A 27,167-nucleotide genomic window follows, 5' to 3' on the forward strand; every position below is an offset into this window, starting at 1 on the left:
ACGGTTGCCAGGTAAAGTGATGACTCTGAGAACGGAGTCCCAGTCAAATTGGTATTTCTGGCGCTGAAGGGTGGCTTCTTGAAAAGTGTCCAATCCTGCGGGAATAGGGGAAAGACTCAGAACTTGCTGAATGGCCTCTTCTGTGATGGGGACTTGCTTCTGCCGGACATAAACAGACTGCATGACCTGCCTTGGCTGTCTCCGTAGGAAATCCCATTTTCTTCGCTCAATTTGTGGCTCAACAAAGGTGGCAATATTGCGCGGGAGGATGAGAAGGTATTCATTGTTATAGTTCCTTTCTGCTAGGATAGGGAACATCTGCTCACAGTAGCGATTGGGAAATCGCGCAGTGTCCTTTGCTGGAAAGGCTTTCTCTTTGTCGTCAACCTTTATTATCCTCTTAACTCGTTTTGTTGAGGGCTTGACTGCGGTTGAAGAAGGCTCTGCCACTAAGGCTCTTTTAGTGCCTCTTCTTGTTGGGGGTTTGGAAGTAGCTTTCTCTTTTCCTTTCTTGGTGGCCATCCTGAAAGAAGGGAAGAGAAAGGAAATTAAATTCAAAGGGATAGAGCAAGGAAGAGGGTATTGTAAGTGATAGTCAATGCACAATAAAGATAAATGGCACTAACACATGGTCCGAAATACATGTGAAAAGCTCATCAATGGAAATATAGCAAGTGCATGTAGGACAATGGAATACAAGAGGTGTATTGGCATGCAGGAAAAGGCATGAGTAGCATATATCAAACATTCAATGTCCAAGTTAGGTTACCATTTGTAACAAACTAACTATCACGTTTGTATTGACAATTAAATTTAATTAATAAAATATGAAAGGAAATTTGTGAAAAGCAAGCAATGCAGAGTAGAGTAAAGTAATGTAGAAAAGTGCATAGTGCTATATGGGCTTTTTCACAAACACATGGCATGCATGGTAAACAAGATATAAAAAGTATGAAATTGAACATGCAAGTAATCCCTTAAATAGGAGAAAAATAATTGTCAAACAATTTGCAATAATCCACAAGCATATAATGAGGAATGATGACTCAAAAGGTTCCTAACACCATGTAAAAGAAGAAGAAGAAAAAATAAAGATGTGAAAAGAAAAAGAAAAGAAAAAGAAAATAATAATATATATACATACTATAATAAGAATGATAGAAAAGAGAAGAAGGAAGAAGAAGGTAAAACCTTGTTAATGGTGGTGAGAGAGAGAGAAAGTGAAAGGTGAGGTAGAAGGGGAAAGGGTGAAAGAAGAAGGAAGGGGGAAAGAAAAAGTAGGGTTTGGAGAAGAGAAAGATAAGATAATTTGGCTGATTGGGTGGAGCTGTGCGGCGCATGTGACGCGGCCGCGAAAGGCACGCGTTCGCGTGGATGCGCATCAGGAAGGGGGACGCGATCGCATCGGTCATGCGGTCGCGTGACCTGCATTGTGCTGCTGGCGCGAGTGCGGCCTCGCCCCAGCACAACTCTCTGTTCAGTATAATTCAATTGACAAATTAAGGTGACGCGATCGCGTGAGTGTGCATCAGAAGTTAATTGACATGACCGCGTCAGCGGTCGCTGACGCAGGATTGTGCTTCCAGCACCACTCTCGCACAATATAGCAATGTGCACCCTTTTACGTCGAAAATGTAGGGCACGCGGCCGCGTGGAGCACGCGGTCGTGTGGGAGGCCATGATTTCCATGCGACGCGGTCGCGTGGAGTAAATTGTGCCTCTGGCACGACTCCAGCGCTGCTCCTGCGAAACTTTATGTTCATGTTTATTTTTCTTTACTCCCCCTGCCACGCGGACGCGTTGCTTGTGCGATCGCGTCGCGCGGCGAAATATATTTTTTATTTTTTTATTTTTTAAGAAAGATAAAAACATGTAATTGAAAGAGCACGAAAGCACTAATAAGGAGAAGAGTTATTTAAAGAAGAAAAACTAAAAGTGAAGAAAAGAACGATCATACCGCGGTGGGTTGTCTCCCACCAAGCACTTTGCTTTAACGTCCGTAAGTTGGACGCTCCACTAGCTCAATCTGTTGCTATGTAAGGATCTTCCAGGCAGAAGATCTCAAGATCCTTGCCCTTCTGCACCTTCTCACCATGGTATAGCTTCAGACGGTGTCCATTGACTTTAATAAGTGTAGAACTTGAAGGATGGCTTAGGTGATAAACTCCGTACGGTTCAGCCTTCTCTATTCTGTATGGACCTTCCCATTTTGATCTCAACTTGCCAGGCATGAGCCTCAGTCGAGATTTGTAAAGGAGAACAAAATCTCCAGGTTGGAACTCTCTCTTCTTGATGTTTTGATCATGCACAGCTTTCATCTTTTCCTTGTATATTCTGGAGTTTTCATAAGCTTCTAGGCGAAGGTTCTCCAGTTCCTGCAGTTGTAACTTTCTTTCAGCTCCAGCATTCTCAATCCCCATGTTACACTCTTTAACTGCCCAGAAGGCTTTGTGTTCGATTTCGACTGGGAGATGACAAGCTTTTCCATAAACTAAGCGGAAGGGACTCATCCCAATGGGTGTCTTGTATGCTGTTCTATATGCCCACAGTGCATCTTATAGTCTGGTGCTCCAGTCTTTTCTGTGAGGCTTTACTATCTTTTGCAAGATACGTTTAATTTCTCTATTTGACACCTCGGCTTGCCCATTAGTTTGGGGATGGTAAGCTGTTGTAACTTTATGGATTATCCCATGCTTCTTCATCAATCCGGTTAGTCTCCTGTTACAAAAATGGGTGCCTTGATCGCTCACGATCGCTCGTGGTGATCCAAAGCGGCATATAATATGGTTTCTCACAAAGGAAACAACAGTGTTAGCATCATCAGTGCGGGTAGGAATTGCTTCCACCCATTTGGAAACATAATCTACAGCTAACAATATATAAAAATATCCACTAGAATTTGGAAATGGACCCATGAAGTCAATGCCCCAAACATCAAAAATTTCATAGAAAAGCATATATTGTTGAGGCATCTCATCCCTCTTGGATATGTTACCAAATTTCTGGCATGGGTGACAAGATTTACAAAACTCAGCAGCATCTCTAAAAAAAGTAGGCCACCAGAATCCACAGTCTAAAATTTTTCTAGCTGTTCGTTGAGGGCCAAAATGTCCTCCACTTTCAGATGAGTGACAGGCTTCTAAAATAGACTGGAATTTTGATTGAGGTATACAACGTCTAATTATCTGGTCAGCGCCACATCTTCATAAATATGGGTCATCCCATATATAATATTTAGACTCGCTTTTCAGCTTGTCTCTTTGATGTTTAGAAAAATGTGGAGGAAATGTGCGGCTAACTAAATAATTAGCAACAAGTGTATACCAAGGGACTACTTCAGATACTGCTTGCAGGTTGTCAAAAGGAAAATTATCATCTATAGGAGTAGAATCATCCTTAATATGTTCAAGGCGACTCAAGTGGTCTGCAACTAAATTTTGATTACCACTCCTATCCTTGATTTCTAAATCAAACTCTTGTAACAGCAGTATCCAACGTATAAGTCTTGGTTTGGATTCCTTTTTAGCCAATAGATACTTTAGAGCTGCATGGTCCGAATACACTACTACTCTAGTACCAAGTAAATAAGCCCGGAATTTATCCAGAGCAAAAACAATAGCGAGTAGCTCTTTCTCAGTAGTGGTATAATTGGACTGGGCAGTTTCTAAAGTCTTAGACGCATAGGCAATAACAAAAGGATTTTTACCTTCACGCTGAGCCAATGCTGCTCCTACTGCATGGTTGGAAGCATCGCACATGATTTCAAATGGCTGGCTCCAATCGGGTCCTCTCACAATTGGAGCTTGAGTTAGAGCAGTCTTTAGCTTATCAAATGCTTGTTTGCAATCCTCACTGAACTCGAACTCAATATCCTTTTTTAGTAATCTGGATAAGGGAAGTGCCACCTTACTAAAGTCCTTAATAAATCTCCTGTAGAAACCTGCATGGCCAAGGAACGAACGGACTTCCCTCACAGAGGAAGGGTAAGGTAAACTAGAAATAACATTCACCTTTGCTGGGTCTACAGAAATGCCATTATTAGATACCACATGTCCCAATACAATCCCTTGCTTTACCATAAAGTGGCATTTTTCGAAATTCAATACAAGGTTTGTATTAATACATCTATCTAATACTCTAGATAATCCATCTAAGCAAAGGTTAAAAGAATCACCATAAATGCTAAAATCGTCCATAAAAACTTCCATACAGTCCTCAATAAGATCGGAGAAAAGACTCATCATGCACCTTTGGAAAGTAGCTGGTGCATTGCACAAGCCAAAGGGCATTCTTTTATAAGCATAGGTCCCAAAAGGACATGTAAAAGTAGTCTTTTCCTGATCTTCAGGAGCTATATGAATCTAGAAATAACCTGTGTAACCATCTAAAAAACAATAATGTGATTTACCTGACAGGCGATCCAGCATTTGATCAATGAATGGAAGTGGATAGTGATCCTTACGAGTAGCTTGGTTGAGACGTCTGTAATCAATGCAGACTCTCCAAGCATTCTGAACTCTAACTGCTATGAGCTCTCCATGCTCATTTTTCACTGTAGTGACTCCGGACCTTTTGGGCACCACTTGCACTGGGCCTACCCATTCACTGTCTGAAATGGGATATATGATACCGGCCTCCAATAGTCTGGTCACTTCCTTTTTGATAACTTCCAAGATGGTGGGATTCAATCTTCTTTGTGGTTGACGGACAGGTCTTGCTCCCTCTTCTAAAAATATTCTGTGCTCGTATATTTGAGGGTTGATTCCTACTATGTCTGCCAAACTCCACCCTATTGCCTTCTTATGCTTCCTCAACACATCAAGTAGCTGTTCTTCTTGTTGAGAAGTCAGTTCTCTTGCAATAATAACCGGAAGCTTCTGCTCATCCTCAAGGTAAGCATATTTGAGATGTGGAGGGAGAGGTTTCAATTCTAACTTTTGATCATGGACAGGCTCTGGGTTATCTGGGGCTTGTGAAAATGGCAAAGTGTCCTCATTGTCAGTTAAGAAGGTCCCCACACTTGGACCTTGTCTAGTGTGCCTCTCTTTAAACTCTTCCTTTTGAACTTCAGCCACACTTTCGTCTATGACATCACACTGGAAGATAGAATGATCTTCTGGGGGGTTGTCAATGACTCCATTCAGATTGAAGATTACTATGCGGCCATCTATTTCAAAGGAGTATGTCCCTGAAAAAGCATCCAATTTGAATTTTGATGTCTTCAGGAATGGTCTTCCAAGTAGGATTGATGATGGCTTATCTGAATCATTATGGGGCATCTCCAAGATATAAAAATCAGTGGGAAATGTGAGCCCTTTAATGTTCACCAAAACATCTTCAGCAACTCCAGCAACTGTAATAATGCTTTTATCTGCTAACACAAAACGAGCTGCCGACCTTTTTAAGGGAGGGAGCCTTAAAACATCATATATAGACAAAGGCATTATACTGACACATGCTCCTAAGTCACACATGCAATCATAAATTACTACACCACCAATAGTACAACTAACTATGCAAGGACCTGGATCACTACATTTTTCAGGTAATCCTCCCATTAAAGCAGATATAGAACTACCTAAAGGAATAGTTTCTAATTCAGTAATTTTATCTTTATGGATACATAAGTCTTTTAGAAACTTTGCATATTTAGGTACCTGCTGAATAACATCAAAAAGGGGAACAATTACCTCAACCTTTTTGAATATTTCTACCATTTTAGGATCAGGTTCCAGCTGCTTCCTAGGCTTCCTTGCAAGTTGTGGAAATGGAATGGGAGTAGTGTTTTCTGTGGTGCCTGCACCTTTTTGTGCCTCTTCTTGTGGTTGAGCTATCTCTTCTTCAGCTATGTCCTGTATATCCTCTTCCTCTTCAACATCTTCGATTTCTACCACCTCTTCAGCTAAGGCGTATTCTGGTGAGCTTGGTTCCTTCTGATTCCTCTCCTGCAGTGTGGTTCCGGACCTCAGGGTGATGGCATTAATTCCTCCCTTTGGATTGGGTAATGGTTGAGAGGGGATTCCAGTGGTGCTTGAAGGTTGGTTACTGGAATTTTGTGCTGAACCAAGTTGTGTCATAAAAGCTTGTAGAGTAGAGGTACTGTTCACGATGGTATTTTCCATGGCCAGTTGTCTTTTCTCAAAAGCTTGTAATAATTCTTCATTAGAAGATACAGAAGAATGAGTAAATTGAGAGGTTTGCTGCTGATTGTTTGGTAGTCCTTGGTTTTACCTCAGGTGAGATGCTTGGTATGGTTGATTTTGCTGCCTGTTGTTGTAATTATTCCACCTCTGATTTTCCTGATTATCTCTACCTCCCCTATTATTGTTATCCCTCCAATTTTGGTTTGAATTGTCCTGCCATCCATGGTTATTATTTCCACTTTGATTGTACCCTTGGTTGGGGTGGTCATAGAAGTTGTGAGTAGATGCCACCATGTTGTCTTCTTGTTGGAGCTGCGGGCATTCATCAGTGTAATGGTTGTAATCAGCACAAATTCTGCAAATTCTTTGTGGAACTAATTGTTGGATTTGCTGCGGTTGAGTTTGCTGAGCTTGTTGAATTAACTGCATTTGCTTCAGCAGGTTGGTCACTTCACAGATGCTTCAATTCAGAGCAGCAGTCTCTATGTCAGAAGATACTTCTGCAACGGCCCTTGAACGGCCTTGCTTCCGTCTGTGGTTCCGAGTAGATTCAGCTAAATCACTGATCAATTGCCAAGCTTCATCAGTGGTCTTGTACTTCTTCATAGACCCATTGCTGGCACTTTCCAATGTGGTCTTATCTTAGGGTCTCATACCTTGTGTGACATAGCTGAGTAGCACGATCTGTCAATCATGTGGTGGGGGCATGCTTCCAGAAGATTATTGAAGCGCTCCCAGTATTCAAAGAGAGTCTCATTGTCATCCTGAACAATTGTAGAGATATCCTTCCTCAGTTTATCAGTAACTTCAGATGGGAAGAATTTCTCTAGGAACTCTTTTCTGAGTGTATCCCAGTTGGATATGTTTGCTAGAGGTTGAGTGTAGTACCACTCTCTTCCTTTTCCCTCAAGAGAAAACGGAAAAGCTTTCAGCAGAATTGAAGTTTCATCAGCGCCATCACGCCTGACAGTAGAACAGGCTGCCTGGAAATCTCTCAAGTGCTTGATAGGCTCTTAAGCAGGTAGGCCATGAAACTTCGGCATCAAATTTAGCAGTGCGGTCTTTATTTCAAAATCCGTAGCTACCGCTGGATGATGCGCTTGAAACGGTTGCAGTGTAAAATCAGGAGCTCCTTCCTCCTGAATGGTAATTCTTCTAGCTGCCATGTTTTCTGCACGTAAAACAACCGAATCAGTAGAACGTGGGCTGGTTTCTTCCTCAGATTCACTTTTAGATCTGCCCTCAGAGCGGACTAACCTACGCTGTTCTTGCCTTATTCATGAAATTGTTCTTTCAATTTCAGGATCGAATATTAGCAAGCGCGGATCAGGAAGTGAACGTGTCATTTGACAGAAGAAACACGCAGCTCATAGTAGCAAAATTAAAGAAAATGCAAATAAATAAATTATAATTAATAAAATAAGCACTCTATTGCAACTCCCCCGCAATGGCGCCAAAAATTGATGAGGTGCAGAAGCTGGTGAATTAAAAATTTATTAAAATGGTTACGTTGCAGGTATAGTTCTTAACTCACCAAAAATCTGCCTATCAATTTAGAAATATGTCACTGAAAGTTTAAATTAAAATTACTGGGAGTTTTAAGTCCCAGGTCGTCTCCCAACGAGTTGCAAAAAAATTTGCTGTTTTATCAATCAGATATTCCAAAAAGAGTTGAGCTAAGTAAATTGGGATTCAAATTGAGGAATTTTAAATAATAAAAATAAGAGGCCTTGACTGGGAATTGATTGGTTAGAATCTCTATCATTGATGGTGTGATTGTAAGATTAATTTATAATTAATAGTTATTCTGTTTGGTTATCCCTTACTAGGTAAGAGAAAGTCAAACAAGTGGAAATGCTAGATCTGTTCACAAGTTGCAACCCACTTAGTTCAAAGGGATTGGCGTCGGTGACAGGATAACAATCCAACATTTAACCCAATTACAAATTTTTCTTTCAATTCTTCCAACTCAAGAGTTCCTTTTAATCAACTCCCCATCAAGTAATGAAACTACTCACGCATTGTAAATAAAGAATCCATGGCACATGAAAGGGAATTAAAAGAAGACATGATTATTGGAATGGAATTTAAATTAAAAAGAAATAATCCTTGCATTAATTAATCATAAAAAATATCTGAATGACAAAATTGAACATAACAAAGAACATGGAAGAATAAAACCAAGTTAAGAGAACAAACTAGAGTGATGAAGTCTTGATGAGGAAAATAACTCTTCTCAATGTTCCAATGCTAAGATCAATTGAAAATTAAAATTCTAAAAACTAGAGAGAAAAACCTAAGAGAGTGAAAAAACTAGATCTAAAACTACTCAATGAATGTCAATCTTGTTTCTGCATATTCTCTGACTCTAGTCTGCTGTTCCGGGCCGAAAATTGGGCCGAAATAGGGTCCAAAGTCGCTGGTTTCAGATTCTGCAGTTTATGCAGATCGCACATGTCACGCGATTGCGTCGTCCATGCGGACGCGTCGCTGGCGCTTTTCCTCTTCACGCGTTCGCGTCGTCCACGCTACCGCGTTGCTTGTGCTTTCCAATCCGCGCGGCCGCGCAAGCCCTGTGGCCGCGTCACTGCGATTTGCGCTCCTTCGCGCGGTCGCGTGAGCCATGCGACCGCGTCACTTTTCGCTGGTTATCTCCTCAAACTCTTGTGTTCCTTCCATTTTTGCTAGCTTCCTCTCCAATCTTCGTCTCATTCATGCCCTATAAAGCCTGAAATGCTTGACACACAGATTACGACATCGAATGGAATAAAGGAGAATTAAAATTAAATAATTAAAGTCTCTAGGAAGCAATTTTCAAACATGTAATAAATTCAGGAAGGAAATCTAAATGCATGCTAAATTGATGAATAAGTGGGTAAGGATCATGACAAAACCACACAATTAAACACAATATAAACTATAAAATAGTGGTTTATCATTGCTTCATACCAACAATCTCCGTGGGATCGACCCTTACTCGCGCAAGGTTTATTACTTGGACGACCCAGTGCACTTGCTGGTTAGTTGTGCGAAGTTGTGATAAAGAGTTGAGATTGCAATTGAGCATACCGTGTTGATGGCACCATTGATGATCACAATTTCGTGCACCAAGTTTTTGGCGCCGTTGCCAGAGGTTGTTTGAGTTTGGACAACTGACGGTTCATCTTGTTGCTTAGATTAGGTATTTTTCAGAATTTTTAAGAATGAATTCTAGTGTTTCAAGGTGATGTTCTTATCATCACCAAAGCTGATTGATCTTCATCAATTTAGCTCTTGAATGCAATGTCCTGCTGAAGGTTGGCTAGCTATGTCTAATTCCTTTAGACTGAAGCTTTAGACTAACATTGCATGATTCCTGGAATTCTTATTAAAAATTTTGAATTTCTTTATTTTCTTTTTCCACATAATTTTCGAAAAAACCAAAAGAAAATTACAAAATCATAAAAACCAAAAATATTTCTTGTTTGAGTCTAGTGTCTCACTTTAAGTTTGGTGTCAATTGCATGTTTCTGTTCTTCTTGCATTCATTCATGTGTCCTCATTGATCTTCAAGTTGTTCTTGATGATTTACTTGCTCTGATCTTTAAATTCTCTTGTTTTGTGTGTTTTGTTGTTTCTCATATGCATTCTCAATTTGTTAGTGTCAGTAGTATACAAACTTCTAAGTTTGGTGTCTTGCATGCATTGTTTATTTGATTTTAGTTGCATTTTGGTTTTTCCTCATCATTAAAAATCCAAAAAAAAATTTAATTTGTGTCTTTTCAAGTCAATAATACAGAGAATTGAAGATTTAGAACATACAACAGAGGAATTACACAGAAAAAGCTGGGCGGTCAAAATGCCCAGTGAAGAAGGAAAACTGCGTTTAAACGCCAGCCAAGGTGCCTGGCTGGGCATTTAACGCCCAAAAGGGTAGCAATTTGGGCGTTAAATGCCAGAATGTATACCATTCTGGGCGTTTAACGCCAGGATGGCACAAGAGGGAAGATTTTGTTTTCAATTCAAATTTTTTTCAAGTTTTCATAATTTTTCAAAATCAAATCTTTTTCAAATCATATCTTTTCAATCATATATTTTTAAAATCAATTTCTTTCCATTTTCAAAAATACTTGCTAACAATTAATGATTTGATTCAACATTTCAAGTATGTTACCTTTTCTATTGAGAAAAGTTTAATGTTTGAATCATATCTTTTCTTGTTAGCCAAGTCATTGATTTTAAAAATCAAATCTTTTTAAATTGTTTTTCAATCACATCTTCTCAATCATATCTTTTTAAAACTATATATTTTCAATCATATCTTTTTAATCACATCTTTCTCAAAATAAGTTTTCAATAATATCTTTTTGATTTCTAATTTCAAAATCTTTTTCAAAAATCACTTTATCTCTTTCCCAATCATATTTTTCGAAAATCATTCTTCAATTTTTCAAAATGTTTTTAAAATCCTTTTAAATTTATTTTCGAAAATCTCTTCCCCTCTTCTCACATCCTTCTATCTATGGACTAACATGTATAGTTCAAACTCTATCTTTCTAAGTTTGAATTCTTCTACCTCTTCCTTCTATTTTTCTATTCCTCTGACACCTCAAGGAATCTCTATACTGTGACATAGATGATTTCATATTTTCTTGTTCTCTTCTCTTTCATATGCGCAGGAGCAAAGACAAAAGCATTCTTGTTGAGGCTGACCCTGAACCTGAAAGGACCTTGAAGCGAAAGCTAAGAGAAGCTAAAGCACAACTCTCTGTAGAGGACCTAGCAGAATTCTTCAAAGAAGAAGACATGGTAGCCGAAAACATCAACAATGCCAACAATGCAAGGAAGGTGCTGGGTGACTTTACTGCACCTACTCCCAACCTTTATGGGAGAAGCATCTCTATCCCTGCCATTGGAGCAAACAACTTTGAGCTTAAGCCTCAATTAGTTTCTCTAATGCAACAGAATTGCAAGTTCCATGGACTTCCATTGGAAGATCCTCATCAGTTTTTAGCTGAATTCTTGCAAATCTGTGACACTGTCAAGACTAATGGGGTTGACCCTGAGGTCTACAGACTTATGCTATTCCCTTTTGCTGTAAGAGACAGAGCTAGGATATGGTTGGACTCACAACCTAAAGAAAGCCTGAACTCTTGGGAAAAGCTAGTCAATGCCTTCTTGGCAAAGTTCTTTCCACCTCAAAAATTGAGTAAGCTTAGAGTGGAAGTCCAAACCTTCAGACAGAAGGAAGGTGAATCCCTCTATGAAGCTTGGGAAAGATACAAACAATTGATCAGAAAGTGTCCTTCTGACATGCTTTCTGAGTGGAGCATCATTGGTATCTTCTATGATGGTCTGTCTGAACTGTCCAAGATGTCATTGGATAGCTCTGCTGGAGGATCTCTTCATCTGAAGAAGACGCATGCAGAAGCTCAAGAACTGATTGAAATGGTTGCAAATAACCAATTCATGTACACTTCTGAAAGAAATCCTGTGAACAATGGGACGAATCAGAAGAAAGGAGTTCTTGAGATTGATACTCTAAATGCCATACTGGCTCAGAACAAAATATTGACTCAGCAAGTCAATATGATTTCTCAAAGTCTGTCTGGAATGCAAGCTGCACCAGGTAGTACTAAGGATGCTTCATTTGAAGAAGAAGCTTATGATCCTGAGAACCCTTCAATGGAAGAGGTGAATTACATGGGAGAACCCTATGGAAACACCTATAATCCTTCATGGAGAAATCATCCAAATCTCTCATGGAAGGATCAACAGAGACCTCAACAAGGTTTCAACAACAATAATGGTGGAAGAAATAGGTTTAGCAATGGCAAGCCTTTTCCATCATCTTCTCAGCAACAGACAGAGAATTCTAAGCAGAGCCACTCTGACTTAGCAACCATGGTCTCTGATCTAATCAAAACCACTCAAAGTTTCATGACTGAAACAAGGTCTTCCATTAGAAACTTGGAGGCACAAGTGGGTCAGCTGAGTAAGAAAGTTACCGAACTCCCTCCTAGTACTCTTCCAAGCAATACAGAAGAGAATCCAAAAGGAGAGTGTAAGACCATAAACATGGCCGAATTTGGAGAGGAGGAAGAGGCAGTGAGCGCCACTGAGGAAGACCTCAATGGACGTCCACTGGCCTCCAATGAGTTCCCTAATGAGGAACCATGGGAATCTGAGGCTCATACTGAGACCATAGAGATTCCATTGGATTTACTTCTGCCATTCATGAGCTCTGATGAGTATTCTTCCTCTGAAGAGGATGAAGATGTCACTGAAGAACAAGTTGCTAAGTACCTTGGAGCAATCATGAAGCTAAATGACAAGTTATTTGGTAATGACACTTGGGAGGATGAACCCCTTTTGCTCACCAAAGAACCGGATGACTTGACTAGGCAGAGATTACCTCAAAAGAGACAGGACCCTGGGAAGTTCTCAATACCTTGTACAGTAGGCACCATGACCTTCAAGAAGGCTCTGTGTGACCTAGGGTCAAGCATAAACCTCATGACTCTCTCTGTAATGGAGAAGCTAGGGATCTTTGAGGTACAAGCTGCAAGAATCTCAATAGAGATGGCAGACAATTCAAGAAAACAAGCTTATGGACTTGTAGATGATGTTCTGGTAAAGGTTGAAGACCATTACATCCCTGCTAATTTCATAGTCCTAGAGACTGGGAAGTGCATGGATGAATCCGTCATTCTTGGCAGACCCTTCCTAGCCACAACAAAGGCTATGATTGATGTTGACAGAGGAGAATTAATCATTCAAGTGAATGAAGAATCCTTAGTGTTTAAGGCTCAAGGATATCCCTCTGTAACCATGGAGAGGAAGCATGAAGAGCTTCTCTCAAAACAGAGTCAAACAGAGCCCCCACAGTCAAACTCTAAGTTTGGTGTTGGGAGGCCATAACCAACTTCTAAGTTTGGTGTTGAACCCCCACATTGAAACTCTAAGTTTGGTGTTGGGAGGTTTGATAAACGCATATTTCATGAGATATTTTGTGCTTAACTTGAGTGATTTATACAATCCTTCACCTACTTATTCACATTAATTGCATGGTTTTACTTTCCCTCCCTTATTATGTCATATCGTGAAAAACATGTTTCCTAAGCTTTGAAAATTAATTATTTTAATTACCTTTATTTCCATTCAATGCCATGATTAGCGTGTTGAGTAGTTTCATAGTTTCTAAGGCAGAATGACTTAAAGGATGAAAAAAGAAACATACCAAAGGGAAAGGAGAAAGCAAAACGGAGCTTTAAGGAAACTGGTATCCACGCGATCGCATGGACGACACGATCGCGTGCCAAGCACGAATCAGCAGCGACGTGGCCGCATGACTGACGCGATCGCGCGCCTCTAGCAGAACGCACATGACACGGTCGCATGACTGACGCGACCGCGTGGCAAGGAAAAGCTCCGAATGACGCGACCGCGTGACCCACGCGGACGCGTGACAGAGGCCACGCACCAGAAAATTTCAGAACACGCCCCAGCGAGTTCTAAAGCCCGTTTTGGCCCAAATCCAAGTCCAGAAGGCATAGACCAGAGGTTATGAAGTGGGAGAATGCATCCATTCAAGGAGCCTCTCATAATTTACTTTTCATGTTTTAGATGTAGTTTTGGAGAGGGAGGTTCTCTCCTCTCTCTCTCTCTCTTAGGATTTAGGACTTCTCTTTCTAGAATGACTCTCGATCCAGGTTTAATATTCCTTTTTACTATTTAATTTCTCTTTTATATTTTGATTACTCTGAAGCCTTTATTATGTTTGATTGATGTTGCCCAATTGGCTGTTGATGACATTTTTATTTAATGATAATTGAGGTATTTTCAGTTTATAATTATTCTCTTTGAATTAAATTGTCATTGCTTCCCATCTAAGGATATTTTTATTATTCCAGCAATTTTACTTTTTCCCCTTTTGGTTCTGATTAAGAATTTAGTAACTCAACAGTTATTAGACTCAACATAATTAATAACCGTTATCTTGCTAATTGAGCTGAACCTGAATAATCCCAACCTTTTCTTCGGAAATAATTAGGATTCAAAGGTCAGTTTAATTAGTCCCTTGACTTTCCTTTGCCCTGGCAAAGGTTGACCAAGTGGAGTTTAGATTCAACTTTTATTATAGTTGAGAGAGACAACTAAGTTAGACCTCTAAATTCCCTTATCTTGCCAAAAGTTGTTTTACAAATATTATTTATTTTTAATTGCCATTTAATTCACTCATCATTTAAATTACTTGCTTCTCACCTTCTAAACCCCGGTTACAACCTTTATAACCAATAATAAGAACATACTTCCTCGCAGTTCCTTGAGAAGACGACCCGAGGTTTGAATACTCGGTTAACAATTTCTAAAGGGGTTTGTTACTTGTGACACCCAAAACGTTTGTATGAAAGGACTTTTGAAGGTTTAGAAACTATACTTGCAACGAGGATTTATCCGTAAATTTCTAGACCACGCAAAAGTTCTCTCATCAAAATGGCGCCGTTGCCGGGGAACTGCTAACGTGTGCCTTATTATTGGTTATTGTAAATACTTTTCTTTTGCTTGTTTATTTATTTTTGTTTTTCCTTTTTATCTTTATTTGCTACTATGAACTCTCACCCCTCTCGCTTTGAGTTTGGTTCTAATATTGTTAAAGGAAATAGAAGTTACAGCAGGAATGTGCGTCAAGGTCAGACCAATCAAGGATGGATGGAACCAAGAGGATCTAATCAACCTTTTTGGCAGCAACACCCTCCGAGATATCCTGGACAAAGACCATTCTACCGCGCATACCCAGCTGAAAGACATGGTGGACAACCTTGTAACTACCAACAAGCCCCACCCCGTGCATATGAACCGTCCTTTCAACATAACCTCAAACCACCACACTCACAAGCTTCTCTTCACCATTCGCCATCATATGATCCTTCCTTACCCCAATACCAATCCAATCGTTCCCAATCATCACCACTTCCCTATGTATCATGTCTAAGTCCAGCAAACCGCGAAGCAGAGGATCGCCTAAAAGAAACAATAACTAAATTTCAAACAACCATTCAACAACTGGAGCACGCACTAATCCAATGGGCCACTAAACGCTCAAATATACAAGGATCAACCACAGCTCCATGTGGACAACCCGATGAAGAGCGTAGCACGAAAGAAATACTAGAGACTCCAGTGGACAAGGCAGAGAATGAATTTGTACTAGAACAATTAGAAGAGGCTGTCTTTGTTCAAGAAGAAGAGTTGGTTGAAGATCTAGGCGATGCTGAACTTCCTTGGGAATCCAGAATTGAAGAAAACTCCGTCCAGGATGCTACAGTTGATGCTAAGGAAGATACTGTACAATCTCCAAGGCAAGTCGTTTACGAAGAATCAGACGGAATAATCCAAGAAGCAAATTCCCTTGATGATGATATTCACAAGTCTAGCTCTCTTGGTGATGAACTTGCGTCCGCAAGTGAATTCTCTGAAACCGAAGAATCTTCCCCAAGTGAATATGAAGATGATGCGGAGGTGGATTTCTCTCAACCTCCAATCTATGACTTGAGTGATGAGGAAGACATAGAAGACTTTGACTTGGACACAGATACAATTGAGGACTCTTGCAAGGATGTGGAGGAATTCACTGAAGACCACAAGGGAGTAGAACTTACAGAACCACCCAAAACACCTATCCCAAGGCCACTACCACCTAATGCAAGCTTCAAGTGGGTACAATCCGTAACTTATAACTTTACTTATTCACTTGAATATGGTTTACTTGAAACAGATGGCCAGCTTAGAGCTCTCTGCGGCTTTAAGAGTAAGAGGGAAATGGCTCGTACTCAGAGCTGGTGCACAAGGTTCAATAAGGTTCCACGCTTCACATCGAAGTACACGGATTGGTATCATACTCAATTGCACGGATCATGGAGAACGTTTGGTCACCACGGTGAGATTCTACTTTTTAAACCGCCCGAATGGAGACATGTAGATCAGGATGGAGGCGGATTTAAAAGCAAGGCTTCGAATCCTGGAGTTTATTCTAACATTTGTCGTCCCGGGAGCCGAACAATATATTTAAAGCTGCTCAGAAGCTTCACATGCCTAGTTTGGGACCCCGGAGGCTATTGGCATTCCAAGCACTGGTGGAGGTTTTTGGACGAATTTAAACATAAACCACCATAACAGGATACTCCTCCAATGTCCAACTTAAGGACTTTAACTAAAAGTGCTAGGTGGGAGACAACCCACCATGGTATGGTCGTTTCGTTTTCAATTTATTTCTTGTTAATTGCGTTCATTTTTCCTTTTTTATTTTAATTTATTAAACCTGGAATCATGCATAAGCATTCATGTTAGTCATTGCATTCTGCATTGTTCATGCATTAAAAAAAAATTTCGCTACGTGACGCGATCGCATCAGCGACGCGTCCGCGTCGCTTGGAGAGGAAGGAAAAATAAAAATGAACAGAGAGTCATGCTGGAGCGTGGCTGGAGGCGTGCTAATGGCACATATCGACCCACGGGACCACGTCGCTGACGCGTCCGCGTCACATGGGCATAATGGCCTCCCACGCGACCGCATGCCCCACGCGGCCGCGTGCCCTGATTTTCGACGTCAAAAAGGTGCATGGCCAAAGGTTGTGCTGGAATTGGACTGGACTCGTGCTAGAAGCCCAAACCCTCCCACGCGACCGCGTGCCCCATGCGGCCGCATCGTTTTCCAAAAATGGCCATCCACGCGATCGCGTCACCCACGCGATCGCGTCACCCAATTTTGGCAATTAAATTGAATCGAACAGAGAGTTGTGCTGGAGCGAGGCTGCACTCGCGCCAGCAGCGCAACACGGGTCACGCGACCGCGTGACTGACGCGATCGCGTCGTCTTACCTGATGCGCACCCACGCAAACGCGTGCCTTCCGCGGCCGCGTCGCATGCACCGTACAGCTCACCCTAAAATTGCCACATATCTTATCTTTCTCTCCTCCAAATCCTAATTTTTCTTCTCCTTTCTTATTTACTTCCTCTTCCCTTCCTTCCCTTCTCATTCTTCTTTTTCTTTTTATTTTATTTTTATTTGCATATTTCATTCATTACATTTTAATTTTGCGCACATTTTTATTTTTCCATTGGTGTTAAAAAATTTTCTTATTCAACTGTTGCTTCTTTTCTTTAATTTATTTTGGTAACTTGTTTTACACTGTGGGATGATATTAATTGTATGCCAATGCCAACCTTTTATGATACTTGCACTCCATTTGCATTGACATGAGCTTGTATTGATACTTCCACTGCCCACACTCCTCCCCTATGTTACAAATTTTATACCACTAGTATGCCATGGCTTCTATTGTTTTCTCACGTACATGCTGAAGCTTCCATGTAAATGAGACCATTATCGTTTGGCATTACCCAACCCATATTTCATTTATTTTCTATCTTTATTTTTGGGTTACTCTTCTTTCCTTTTTTTTCTTTCAGGATGGCCACCAAGAAGGGAACGAAAAGAAGTTTACATGGGGAGACAAACAAGTCCATCTGCAAAATCTTGAAGAATAGCATCAGTTGGAACAACCCGTCCACCTGCACATCTCAGCATACACCGAGGACGGTGCAATCTTTAAGTGTGGGGAGGTCGATACCGATCTCCATGGGTTAGTACTTTCTTGTCTCAAACACCAATGTTTAAATTTTCTTTGTAGATTAGTTGTTGCATTTGCATATTTGTTTGATCTTTGCATATTTTACCACTTGGTTAAAGTAATATTTTCTTTTTCAAGAAACCTTTTGGAGCATTTCACTAATTTGAATAAAATTTAATGTTACACTTGTCTGAAGAAATATTATTTAGGAACATGGTTTAAAGCTTGAACACACAAAACCAGTGAGATTTTGAGCCTATTTGATTGGTTGTATTTTATCAACCAATATTTTATTTTTGGTGTGTATTTTTCTCTCTAAAATTGTGATCTTTGTCTTGCTTGATTCTATATTTCCATTGTTTAATGTATGCATACACTTATATGATTGAGGCCTTGTTTCACTGAGCTTACATACCCATATGGCCTTAACCTTTTCATTATCTATTGCAAACCAATTTTGAGCCTATTTTACCCCTTTGTTCTTTATTTTAGCACATCATTAACTCTAAGTGAAAAACAATAATGTCCTTAATTTGAATCCTTGGTTAGCTTAGACTAGTGAGAATGCTTATGAATTAAGTGTGGGGAAGAGTGGGTTTGGAAACATCTGGTTTGAGAATTGAGTATGTTAGAATTTTCTGAAAATGTGAAAAAAATGTTTAGGACATGTTCATGCATTCAATAAATTAATCATATGCATAAAAAAAAGAGCAAATAAGAAAAAGGGGACAAAATGCCCCAAAGTAAGTAGTGAAGGCAATGCATATGTATTGTACTTAAAATTAGAATGCATGAATATGTGGAAAACATGGTTAATGGATGGCTAGATTTTGTATTATGATTACATAGATTGTTTAAGTTAGGTGGGAAAGTTTCAGTTAATTAAGGATTCAAATTTTAGTCCACTTAGCCAAATACAATCCTACCTTGACCCTAGCCCCATTACAACCCTTAAAAGACCTCTTGATTTGTGTATTGGTGCATTAATTTTTTGTTGATTGTTAGATGAAGAGCAAGCTATAGAAAGCAAGATTAGTAGAGAATTGAGAGAATTGACCTTAGACACTTGAAAGTTAGAATGATATACACTACCAAGGGTTCAGTGCTCAATTCTATGTTCCCTGCTTTCAAGAGCTATCTTCTTCTTGCAAGTTATTTGTATTGTATTTTGTGATTTGAATTAGTGAAATCCAGTTCATATTTGTCTTGAAGAACTTATTTATTTTTAACCAAGTAGGTAGAAACAATTTGCATTTAGTTGCATTTAATTTAGGTTGCATTGCATTCCATCACTTTAACCTTAATTATTTACCTTGGATTTAGCATGAGGACATGCTAGTGTTTAAGTGTGGGGAGGTTGATAAACCCATATTTCATGAGATATTTTGTGCTTAATTTGAGTGATTTATACAATCCTTCACCTACTTATTCACATTAATTGCATGGTTTTACTTTTCCTCCCTTATTATGTCATATCGTGAAAAACATGTTTTCGAAGCTTTGAAAATTAATTATTTTAATTACCTTTATTTTCATTCGATGCCATGATTAGCGTGTTGAGTAGTTTCAGAGTTTCTAAGGCAGAATGACTTAAAGGATGAAAAAGGAAACATACCAAAGGGAAAGGAGAAAGCAAAACGGAGCTTTAAGGAAATTGGTATCCACGCGATCGCATGGACGACGCGATCACGTGCCAAGCACGAATCAGTAGCGACGTGGCCGCATGACAGACGCGACCGCGCGCCTCTAGCAGAACGCACATGACACGGTCGCATGACTGACGCGACCACGTGGCAAGGAAAAGCTCCGAATGACGCGACCGCGTGACCCACGCGGACGCGTGACAGAGGCCACGCACCAGAAAATTACAGAACATGCCCCAGCGAGTTCTAAAGCCCTTTTTGGCCCAAATCCAAGTCCAGAAGGCATAGACCAGAGTTTATGAAGTGGGAGAATGCATCCATTCAAGGAGCCTCTCATAATTTACTTTTCATGTTTTAGATGTAGTTTTGGAGAGGGAGGTTCTTTCTTCTCTCTCTCTCTTAGGATTTAGGACTTCTCTTTCTAGAGTGACTCTCGATCCAGGTTTAATATTCCTTTTTACTATTTAATTTCTCTTTTATATTTTGATTTCTCTGAAGCCTTTATTATGTTTGATTGATGTTGCCCAATTGGCTGTTGATGACATTTTTATTTAATGATAATTGAGGTATTTTCAGTTTATAATTATTCTCTTTGAATTAAATTGCCATTGCTTCCCATCTAAGGATATTTTTATTATTCCAGCAATTTTACTTTTTCCTCTTTTGGTTCTGATTAAGAATTTAGTAACTCAACAGTTATTAGACTCAACATAATTAATAACCGTTATCTTGCTAATTGAGCTGAACCTGAATAATCCCAACCTTTTCTTCGGAAATAATTAGGATTCAAAGGTCAGTTTAATTAGTCCCTTGACTTTCCTTTGCCCTGGCAAAGGTTGACCAAGTGGAGTTTAGATTCAACTTTTATTATAGTTGAGAGAGATAACTAAGTTAGACCTCTAAATTCCCTTATCTTGCCAAAAGTTGTTTTACAATTATTATTTATTTTTAATTGCCATTTAATTCACTCATCATTTAAATTACTTGCTTCTCACCTTCTAAACCCCGATTACAACCTTTATAACCAATAATAAGAACATACTTCCTCGCAGTTCCTTGAGAAGACGACCCGAGGTTTGAATACTCGGTTAACAATTTCTAAAGGGGTTTGTTACTTGTGACACCCAAAACATTTGTATGAAAGAACTTTTGAAGGTTTAGAAACTATACTTGCAACGAGGATTTATCCGCAAATTTCTAGACCACGCAAAAGTTCTATCATCAAGGTTCCAACATTGCTCTGAGTATCTGTGAGGCTCCATGAGAGCCCACTGTCAAGCTACTGACATTAAAGAAGCGCTTGTTGGGAGGCAACCCAATTTTATCATATTATCTATTTTCCTTTGTTATTTTATGTTTTCTGTAGGTTGATGATCATGAGAAGTCACAAAATCAATTGAAAAAGCAAAAACAGAATAAAAAACAAAAAGAAAAACAGCACACCCTGGAGGAAAACTTGCTGGCGTTTAAACGCCAGTAAGGGCAGCAAATGGGCATTTAACGCTCAGTCTGGCACCATTCTGGGCGTTTAACCCCAGAAAGGGGCACCAGACTGGCGTTAAACTCCAGGAAAGGGCAAGAAGTTGGCGTTAAACGCCAGAAATAGGCACCAACCCGGCGTTTAACACCAGAATTGGCATAAAGAGCATTTTTGCTCGCCACTTGGTGCAGGGATGACTTTTTCTTGACACCTCAGGATCTGTGGACCCCACAGGATCCGCACCTACCCCACCACTCTCTCTTCTTCACCCATTCACCAATCACCTCAACACCTCTTCCTCAAAAAAAACCCCTCACCTATTAAATCCCACTATTCTCTTCACCACTCACATCCATCCTTCATAAAATCCCACCTACCTCACCATTCAAATTCAAACCACTTTCCCTCCCAAACCCACCCATACATGACCGAACCTTACCCCCCTCTCCACTCCTATATAAACCCATCTTCACTCCTTCATTTTCACACAACCTACACACTACGTCTCCCCCTTGGCCGAACCACAAAGCCACCTCCATCTCCTCTATTTCTTCTTCTTCTACTATCTTCTTTCTTCTTTTGCTCGAGGACGAGCAAACCTTCTAAGTTTGGTGTGGTAAAAGCATTTCTTTTTGTTTTTCCATAACCATTTATGGCATCTAAGGCCGGAGAAACCTCTAGAAAGAGGAAAGGGAAAGCAAAAGCTTCCACCTCCGAGTCTTGGAAGATGGAGAGATTCATCTCAAGGGTGCATCAAGACCACTTCTATGAAATTGTGGCCAAGAAGAAGGTGAGCCCCGATGTCCCCTTCAAGCTCAAAAAGGGTCAACTTTGATCAAAAGTTGGACCAAGTCCTCATAGACATCTGTGAAGAGGGCGCTTAACGGAAGAGAGAGGGAAGCCGGTTCAACTTAGAAGGCATGACCTCAAGCCCATCACCAAGAAAAGAGTGGAGCAAACAAGAGAACCTCATCAAGAGCATGAAGAAACTCCTCATCATGAAATCCCTGAGAGACCTCAAGGGATGTACTTTCCTCCACAAAACTATTGGGAGCAAATCAACACCTCCCTAGGAGAATTGAGTTCCAACATGGGACAACTAAGGGTGGAGCACCAAGAACATTCCATTCTCCTCCATGAAATTAGAGAAGATCAAAGAATCATGAGAGAGGAGCAACAAAGGCAAGGAAGAGACATTGGGGAGCTCAAGCACTCCATAAGATCTTCAAGAGAAAGAACAAGCCGCCATCACTAAGGTGGACCCGTTCTTTAATCTCCTTGTTCTTTAATTTCCTGTTTTTTGAATTTTTCATGCTTATGTTTATCTATGTTTGTGTCTTATGATCATTAGTGTCTTAGTGTCTACCTTAAAGTTAGGAATGTCCTATGAATCCATCACCTTTCTTAAATGAAAAATGTTCTTAATTGAAAAAGAGAAGAATTGCATGAATTTTGAATTTTATAACAAATTAATTATTTTGATGTGGTGGCAATACTTTGACTTCTGAATGTATGCTTGAACAGTGCATATGTCTTTTGAATTTGTTGTTCATGAATGTTGGCTCTTGAAAGAATGATGAAAAAGGAGACATGTTACTGAGGATCTGAAAAATCATAAAAAATGATTCTTGAAGCAAGAAAAAGCAGTGAATTCAAAAAAAAATTTCGAAAAAAAAAAAGAAAGAGAGAAGAGGAAAAAGAAAAAGAAATAATAAAGTTGTGATCCAAGGCAAAAAGAGTGTGCTTAAGAATCCTGGACACCTCTAATTGGGGACTCTAGCAAAGCTGAGTCACAATCTGAAAAGGTTCACCCAGTTATGTGTCTGTGGCATGTATGTATCCGGTGGTAATACTGGAAGACAGAGTGCTTTGGGCCACGGCCAAGACTCATAAAGAAGCTATGTTCAAGAATCATCATACTTAACTAGGAGAATCAATAACACTATCTGGATTCTGAGTTCCTAGAGAAGCTAATCATTCTGAATTCAAAGGATAAAGTGAGATGCCAAAATTGTTCAGAGGCAAAAAGCTAAAGCCCCGCTCATCTAATTAACACTGATCTTCATAGATGTTTTTGGAATTCATTTCATATTCTCTTCTTTTTATCTTATTTGATTTTTAGTTGCTTGGGGACAAGCAACAATTTAAGTTTGGTGTTGTGATGAGCGGATAATTTATACGCTTTTTGGCATTATTTTTAGTATGTTTTTAGTATGTTTTAGTTAGTTTTTATTATATTTTTATTAGTTTTTAGTTAAAATTCACTTTTCTGGACTTTACTATGAGTTTGTGTGTTTTCCTGTGACTTCAGATATTTTCTGGCTGAAATTGAGGGACCTGAGCAAAAATCTGATTCAGAGGCTGAAAAGGACTGCAGATGCTGTTGGATTCTGACCTCCCTGCACTCGAAGTGGACTTTCTGGAGCTACAGAAGCCCAATTGGTGCGCTCTCAACTGCGTTGGAAAGTAGACATCCTGGGCTTTTCATAAATGTATAATAGTCCATACTTTGCCCGAGATTTGATAGCCCAAACCGGCGTTCCAAATCAGCTCAAAACTGCCCAGCGTTAAACGCCAGAACTGGCACAAGAATGGGAGTTAAACGCCCAAACTGGCATAAAAGCTGGCGTTTAACTCCAAGAAGAGTCTCTACACGAAAATGCTTCAATGCTCAGCCCAAGCACACACCAAGTGGGCCCGGAAGTGGATTTTTACTCATCTTTGTAAACCCTAGCTACTAGTTCTCTACAAATAGGACCTTTTGCTATTGTATTTTCATCTTTCAATCTTAGAATCTTTTGATCATGATTTTATGATTGAACCCTCTTTGGGAGGCTGGCCATTCGGCCATGCCTAGACCTTGTTCTTATGTATTTTCAACGGTGGAGTTTCTACACACCATAGATTAAGGTGTGGAGCTCTGCTGTACCTCGAGTATTAATGCAATTACTATTGTTCTTCTATTCAATTCAGCTTATTCTTGTTCTAAGATATTCATTCGCTCCCAAGAACACGATGAATGTGATGATTATGTGACGCTCATTATCATTCTCACTTATGAACGCGTGCCTGACAACCACTTCCGTTCTACAAGCAAACAAGGCTTGAATGTTTATCTCTTGGATTTCTTAATCGGAATCTTCGTGGTATAAGCTAGAATTGATGGCGGCATTTAAGAGAATCCGGAAGGTCTAAACCTTGTCTGTGGTATTTTGAGTAGGATTCAAGGATTGAATGACTGTGACGAGCTTCAAACTCGCGATTGTGGGGCGTTAGTGACAGATGCAAAAGAATCACTGGATTCTATTCCGACATGATCGAGAACCGACAGCTGAATAGCCATGCTATGACAGAGCGCGTTGAACATTTTCACTGAGAGGACGGGACAATAGCCATTACCAACGGTGATGCACAACATACAGCTTGCCATGGAAAGGAGTAAGAAGGATTGGATGAAGACAGTAGGAAAGCAGAGAGATGGAAGGGACAAAGTATCTCCATACGCTTATCTGAAATTCTCACCAATGAATTGCATAAGTATCTCTATCTTTACTTTATGTTTTATGTTATCCTCCATAACCATTTGAGTCTGCCTGACTGAGATTTACAAGATGACCATAGCTTGCTTCATACCAACAATCTCCGTGGGATCGACCCTTACTCGTGTAAGGTTTATTACTTGGACGACCCAGTGCACTTGCTGGTTAGTTGTGTGAAGTTGTGATAAAGAGTTGAGATTGCAATTGAGCGTACCATATTGATGGCGCCATTGATGATCACAATTTCGTGCACCATCTACCAAGGAGGAGGTTCCCAAGAAGAAGAAAGTACCCAGAGGATGGGGAAACAAAAAGATCCCCACTGAAGGTTTCTCCCCAGGAATGAAGGTGGTGTTGACCAGCAATCCAGCATGGGTTTATACAGTAATCAAAATCCTCTCTCTGGAGCATATTGAGCTACGTTATGGATACACAGGAAAGAAGTTCAAAGTAAGGGGTGAAGATCTGAGCCCCTATGATCCACCTCCTTAGAGGAGCTGACCGTCAAGCTAATGACGATAAAGAAGCGCTTGTCGGGAGGCAACTGGATAATTTCGTATCCTTAGCTATTTTATTTTTCGTAGTAGTAGTTTTCTCATTTATTTTATTGAGTTCTTACTAATTTTCTGATCATGCAGCTATGTTATTCCAGGAACCGAACACCTCAAGCTCTATATATATTTCAAAAAAAAGTGCATACGATGCGCAAGCGTCACTAACGCGAACACGTCAATCATGTGTGAGTGAAAAATAAAATTCGACAGAGAGTTGAGCGGGAATGGCGTCAGAGCCAAGCCTTTAGCACAAACAACCCACGCGTGCGCGTCATTTGTGATTATCGCCATCCACGCGTGCGCGTCACTGACGCATACGCGTGACCTGCAAAATCGATGTAAAAGAGTGTTTGGGCAGAGAGTTGTGCTGGCTTGGGGAAAAAAGTATGCTGAAAGCACAAATTTGGCCATGCAGACGCGTGATCGACGCGACCGCATCAATTGCATATATGGCCACTGATGACCGGATATTTTATACGCTTTTTGGGGGTAATTTCATATAGATTTTAGAATGTTTTTATTAGTTTTTAATAGAATTTTATTAGTTTTTAAGAAAAAATCATATTTCTAGACTTTACTATGAGTTTGTGGGTTTTTCTATGATTTCAGGTATTTTCTGGCTAAAATTGAGGGAGCTGAGCAAAAATCTGATTTAGGTTGAAAAAGGACTGCTGATGCTGTTGGATTCTGACCTCTCTGCACTCGAAATGGATCTTTTGGAGCTACAGAAGTCCAATTGGCGCGATCTTAATTGGGTTGGAAAGTAGACATCAAGGGCTTTCCAGCAATATATAATAGTTCACACTTTGCGCGAAGATAGATGACGTAAACTGGTGTTCAACGCCAGTTCTATGTTGCAGTCTGGCGTCCAGCGTCAGAAATAGGTTACAAGTTGGAGTTCAACGCCAAAAACACGTTACAACCTGGCGTTCAACTCCAGAAACAGTCCAGGCACGTGAGAAGCTTAAGTTTCAGCCCCAGCACACACCAAGTGGGCCCCAGAAGTGGATTTCTACACCAATTATCTTAGTTTACTCATTTTCTGTAAACCTAGGTTACTAGTTTAGTATTTAAACAACTTTTAGAGACTTATTTTGAATCTCATGACATTTTTAGATCTGAATTTTATACTCTTTGACTGCATGAGTCTCTAAACTCCATTGTTGGGGGTGAGGAGCTCTGCAGCATCTCAATGAATTAATGCAATTATTTATGTTTTTCCATTCAAACATGCGTGTTCCTATCTAAGATGTTCATACGCGCTTAACTATGGAGAAGGTGATGATCTGTGACACTCATCACCTTCCTCAATCCATGAACGTGTGTCTGACAACCACCTCCGTTCTACATCAGATTGAATGAGTATCTCTTAGATTCCTTAACCAGAATCTTCGTGGTATAAGCTAGAATTGATGGCGGCATTCATGAGGATCCAGAAAGTCTAAACCTTGTCTGTGGTATTCCGAGTAGGATTCTGGGATTGGATGACTGTGACGAGCTTCAAACTCGCGAGTGTTGGGCGTGATGACAAACGCAAAAGAATCAATGGATTCTATTCCGACATGATCAAGAACCAACAGCTGATTAGCCATGCTGTGACGGAGCATTTTGACCATTTTCACTGAGAGGATGGGAAGTAGCCATTGACAACGGTGACACCCTACATAGAGCTTGCCATGGAAGGAACTTTGCACTTTTGCATTGAGTTGAATATTACATTACAGGAATTCAGAAGACAAAGCATCTCCAAAACCCCCAACATATTCTCCATTACTGTACAACAAGTAATTATTTCACGCTCTTTTATTTTTTCTAATAATTCAAACTGATAATTATAATTGATATCCTGACTAAGAATAATAAAATAAACATAGCTTGCTTCATACCAACAATCTCTGTGGGATCGACCCTTACTCACGTAAGGTATTACTTGGACGACCCAGTGCACTTGCTGGTTAGTGGTACGAAGTCATAAGAAATCTTGATTTTGATATTGGGATTACAATTTCGTGCACCAAGTTTTTGGCGCCGTTTCCGGGGATTATTCGAGTTTGAACAAGTAAAGGTTTATTTTGTTGCTTAGATTAGGAATAATTTATTTTTGTTGCTATAGAGTCATTAAATTCTAAGTCCTTTATTCCCTTTTCAAAAAAAATTTTCAAAAATATTATTTTTCTTTATCAATTTTTAATTTT

At 39.9% G+C, this 27,167-nt stretch overlaps 2 non-coding genes across 2 annotated transcripts; one reads left to right on the forward strand and one right to left on the reverse strand.

The window, feature by feature from the left end:
* The first annotated feature begins 6,832 nt into the window (after positions 1-6,832).
* LOC112719538 (small nucleolar RNA R71) lies at positions 6,833-6,940 on the forward strand. The gene has a single exon (XR_003161837.1). It is a non-coding gene; the product is annotated as a small nucleolar RNA R71 (small nucleolar RNA).
* A 4,393-nt stretch (positions 6,941-11,333) lies between these two features.
* LOC112718477 (small nucleolar RNA R71) lies at positions 11,334-11,441 on the reverse strand. The gene has a single exon (XR_003160816.1). It is a non-coding gene; the product is annotated as a small nucleolar RNA R71 (small nucleolar RNA).
* Positions 11,442-27,167: the final 15,726 nt, after the last annotated feature.

This window comes from Arachis hypogaea, chromosome 10 (assembly GCF_003086295.3).
Source record: "Arachis hypogaea cultivar Tifrunner chromosome 10, arahy.Tifrunner.gnm2.J5K5, whole genome shotgun sequence".
NCBI lineage: Eukaryota > Viridiplantae > Streptophyta > Magnoliopsida > Fabales > Fabaceae > Arachis > Arachis hypogaea.